Source organism: Arvicanthis niloticus, chromosome 7 (genome assembly GCF_011762505.2).
Source record: "Arvicanthis niloticus isolate mArvNil1 chromosome 7, mArvNil1.pat.X, whole genome shotgun sequence".
In the NCBI taxonomy this organism is placed as follows: domain Eukaryota; kingdom Metazoa; phylum Chordata; class Mammalia; order Rodentia; family Muridae; genus Arvicanthis; species Arvicanthis niloticus.
In genome coordinates, this window is record NC_047664.1 from 18493108 (window position 1) to 18497974 (window position 4867).

General features: G+C 43.0%; 1 long non-coding RNA gene across 1 annotated transcript in view; it reads right to left on the reverse strand.

Moving 5' to 3' along the window:
* Nucleotides 1-826: 826 nt before the first annotated feature.
* The window catches only part of LOC143442942 (uncharacterized), a 10505-nt gene continuing 6464 nt past the window's right edge, over nt 827-4867 (reverse strand). Inside the window, exons 4-5 of the long non-coding RNA XR_013111565.1 lie at nt 2180-2306; nt 827-985 (exon numbers count right to left, since the gene is read on the reverse strand). This is a non-coding gene — a long non-coding RNA (uncharacterized LOC143442942). The remainder of the gene's footprint in view (nt 986-2179; nt 2307-4867) is intronic.

Genomic DNA, 4867 nt, shown 5'->3' on the forward strand with positions numbered 1-4867 from the left:
ACCCTCGAGGTTGCTTTGGCTGCACGGTTTTCAGGGGCAAAACAACAAGGGAGAAAGATGAGAGGAAAAAAGGCAAATTATTCTTGCTTAAAGCAGAAGAAATAAAGTGATGTGCTTGCCGACTAGTGCGGCATCTCGCCCTGCATCCAGAAGGTCCCCAATCCCACATTAAGGAGGTACTGATGTTCTAAGCTGATTAGCTAGGACGCTTAGAGTCCCTGGACTGTGACATCATGTCAATGATCTTCCATAGAGCGACTCTTTCCCAAGGAAAGCTAAACAACAAACCCAGCAGGGATCCATAGGCAAGAGATAGAAGATGCGAGCTCTTGATAATTAACTTTAAAACAGGTTCGAGAAAAAAAGGCTGCTCTGATATAAAATGAACTTTCCAGAGCATTTGCTTAGGAGAAGGGGGGGGGGGGGGAAGAATTAAACCTCTCCAAACAGTTGTACTTCTTACCAACCATGTTTCCAGATGCAATTCCTGTTTGCTCAAAATGTATTTTAAGGACATTTTAATCATTAGGAGCAAAGAAGAGTGTTTGATTTAAGTGTATTTAAAAATATAGAGGAAACAACTTATACACACAGAGACATAGGCACACACACATGTATACACACAGAGAGGCAAATGTACACATGCATTTGCAGAGACACAGACACACATACACAGATGCACACACAGAGAAAAAGACACATGTGCACGTGTGTGTGCGTGTGTGCACGCACGTGCAAGCATGTGCACACAGACACATATGCACACAAGTACCATGCACACGGACTGTTTAAAGCACAGGAATTCCCATTACTAACTCACTGGAGCCTGGACTGAATCTGCAGGAAGACAGGAGAGTGTGCTGCTCCACTATTTTGATGTTCAACAAATTTCTCATCAGAATGGAGGCTCAGGCCATGGCCGTGGTGCCCAGATGTCTCAGACAATGTGAATGGGAGGGACATCTCAAAGCCGTGTGGTGTCAGCCTAGTTGTGGAGGTGAGCAAATAAGCTGGATTACTTTGTTGACCTGTAGAGGATGCTGAATAGTTACCTGGACCTGGCATCATGTTCATTTTAAAACTTCATAAGGGAAGTTCACCTATTTCTCTAACAACATCATTTAATGTCTTCATGGGAAACATGCCTCAGTACCTGAACAATGACTTGAGATGGAAGACAAACACTGACCATGTGATTAAACCTAGCAAAGCTCATTGGTTCTTCTCACTGGATAATTAAAGGGAACCCTGTTTGTAGAACGACTTCCCAAAGTTGATGGTACTAAACCAATTACATGAATTGTCTTATTTAATCCTCTCAGAAGCCCTGAGAAGCAGGAAATATATGAAAACTGAGACTCTGGGAGGTTAAGCAGTTTGAACAGTCACATGGCGCATCATTGTTCTCTCCCGTGAAGCCACCTGCCCACTTCTCAAGTCTATTAACCCTTTCATCTGACATCATTACTAGTGGATTGGATTGTCAGATATTCATTTCCATCTTAGATATTTGGGATGTTTGCTGAAAAGTAGTTTTTGTCTGTCTGTCTGTCTGTCTGTTTGTTTGTTTGTTTGTAAGGATCCTCATGTCATTTGCTTTCTTCTGTTCATTTTCAAAAACTCAAGTACAACCATGCGTGGACTCTGGCTTTACTAGAAACTCCAGGTGGCTTCACTCTCTGCCAGATTCCTGGTAGTTCTTTATGACAGATAATCTTGATTATTTTCACCTTGATTGGATTAAGAAGCACCTAAAGCCCATCCCTAGGAGTGTCTTGATGCCCTTTTCAAGAGAAGACAAGCTACAAAAGGAAGACCAACCCTGAATGTGGTTGGCACCATCACATTGCACAGATGGGAGCCCAACATCATTCTTGCTAGCACAGGAATCTTCTCCCCTCCCCTCCCTTCCCCTCCCTTCCCCTCCCTTCCCCTCCCCTCCCCTCCCCTCCCCTCCCTTCCCCTCTCTTGTTTTCTGGATGCTATGATGCTCCACCACACCCTCTCCACCATAATGGGACAAAATCTCTGAAACCATGAACAGATGAACAAGTTAAATGTTCTCTTATATTGTTTCTGTCAGGCATCATGTCACAGTCAGAATAAAAAACTAGCTGGCCCAGACATCCTGTCCTGAAAGATAGTAGGCACAGGCTTCAAACCCATGGCAAGCTCTTACCTCCTCATGATCTTCAACTGCTTCTACTGGACACTGTCACAGCAAGGTAGACATCCCTGTGCAGGGTTCCCAGCAGCCTTGCCAAAGAGCACTTGTTTGGGATGTTCATGATCAGAGTCCAATTAGCCTAAGGGGAAATTAAACCATTGGCTGGCAGCTCACCCATTAGCAATTATTTTCCCAGAAAGTCGATACAAACAGCCATGGCTGCTGAGCTGCAGATCCTCATGGCCTCTTAGAGACTTTGTGTGAGCGGCTCCCATCCCTCTGTGTTTCCCCAACCAGCTGCAGCTCCTTGGGCAAGCACTTCCACTGGAAAGTTGTAGCTTCTAAATCCCTGATCTGTGCTTTCTTTCCACATGCCTTTTACTGTAGCCACTTGACTATCATTCAACTCTTTCCCCAAACCCATCTTCTAGAAGAGATAAGTGGGTGCCCTTGTCCAAGGGTAGAAGATGCATTTGTACCTATATATCAATATCTTACCTTGTGTGGCCTCAGACCCTCAGGACTGACAGGCACATCACGTCAGAGCCCAATTTCTTGCTCAGTTATGACTGTAATGTATACGAGCCATATAAAACTGAGTCCAGAAAGATGCATAGATTTGTTGTGAATATCATCTCTGCCACTTGCCATGTAGATAATTCATTCATTCTGTATCACAATGTCTTTACTTATGGAAGAGGATAATAAAAATATATCTCAAGACTCTCAAGAAGACTTGGCTTTTTAAAAAATACACAGAAATCACAGCGCACACGATTTCCAAGATGGATAGAGTCATAGTTTAATTGATGGTTCTTGGTAGGATTTCTAGAAGTGTAATTTATCAGCAAAGGCTTGTTGATGTTGTTCTCTTACTTGTGAGAAAAGTCTTACTTTCTCCATTGCTATGACAAAAAACCATGACCAAAAGCAACTTAAAGAAAAAAAGAGTTTCTTTGGGTTATGGTTACAGAGGGAGAGTCCATCATGACAGAAAAGGCTCGGCAAGGCATGCCAGTAGGAGCAGGAAGTGGCTGGTCACATTTTCATCCATTCTCAGGAAGAAGAGAGAGGGAACAGGACATGGAGATAGGCTATAAGTACTCTAAGCCCACCCCCTGTGGTAGACTTCCTCTAGCCCAGCTGCACCTCACAAAGGTTTCATAATCCCCACCAAACAGCATCACTAACTGGGAGCCTGGTGCTCAAACACAAGAGTCTTTGTGGGGTATTTCTCTTCTGAACCACTATAGATCTTGTTTGGTTTTGTCCACAGGTGGCAGAACTAGTTTAAGTACCTGAGCTCAAGTAAAATATCAGATGTCTTCCTGACCTCTTCCTGTATATCCTTAACACACCCTGGCATGCCTCTTACCTTCCATACATTGCAATCCTACTTGCTCATGGCTGGCGCAATATCAACTACTTTGTTCTCAGTTGGTAAATATCACAAATATGGAGATGCTTCTTAAAAAACATCCTGCAACCTCAATTAACTTCCATTTAGATTTCCAGTCATTCTATTTAAATTCTATTTAGAATTCTGAAAATATGAAATTTTCAATCTGGGTGGGTGCCTGAGTGATATTTATTTATTTGCTAATTCTTTAAAGGAATTCAATACAGGGATTTGTATCTAAGAAATAAAAATAGGGCCTCAACAGCTAACTCCACTGGGCCCCATGGCCCCCTTCTCCAAATGGAAAAAAAAGTCCCCAGAAAAAGAATGAGGACTCCTGGGTGGGCCTTGCTATCCTGCTGTTGTCTCCTACATCTACACAGGGCCGAATTACAGAGAATAAGATCTTGTTAGCTTCCAGAAATTGGTCCTCAGCATAGGGCAAGGTACTTTTCACTCCTAAGAAAGGTGCAAGACACAAAAAACTGAAAAATTGATCTCTTCCTCTCTGTTTACATGGAGAGATGGAGAGACATGCTGAGGAGTCTGCTGGCCTTCTCTGGGCTGCTCACCTCTCTAACTTTATCCATTCTCAGGCAACATGTTTGAAGTCTGACTTAACTTCAAGGTCTCTAGCTTCCCGTATCAGAGTCCAAACTGTGTTCAAGTTTCCTAACAGGGAAGCGATGCTCCTCCTTTCTGCTTGCCCACATTCAGGCCCAGTGGCATTTGTTTAGTTGACTTCCAAGTGGAAAGAGGAGCCCATTCTCACTTATGCACAAAATGAATGGAATTTTGGGTTTTAGAAAGAAATGGTGCATGTGCTACTAATATACTATCTCCTTGAAAATAAGTTGATTCTTGAATGATCCCCAGAAGAAATGGAATTAATTCATATTTTTAATCTATTATACCTTTAGCTTCATCTAACTGAATCGAAGAAAAATGGTATGACGTGTTTGAGCTGTGGAATTCCCCCCATCAGGGGCGGGCTTACCCTACATTTTCTTGCCTGGACAATAGCTTCAAACTCCCATGGAAGAAGCAATTGCCAGCAGTTGGGGGTTTTCTTTCCAGCCCCTTAGACCCCAAATTGACTCTTCTAGCTTTTAAAGGCAAACAGCAATTGCCAGAAAGTGACTTATTTCATAAAAGAAACTGAAACACAATACCCTGATTGGGTTAGCCTTTCTTACAGAATGAGAGCACGTTCACACTCCAGCAAAGCCACCGGCCCCATTTCAAGAACTTCAATTTGACTCACAGAGTAAAAGTGGACTGTGGGGAGCGCACTTAAGACC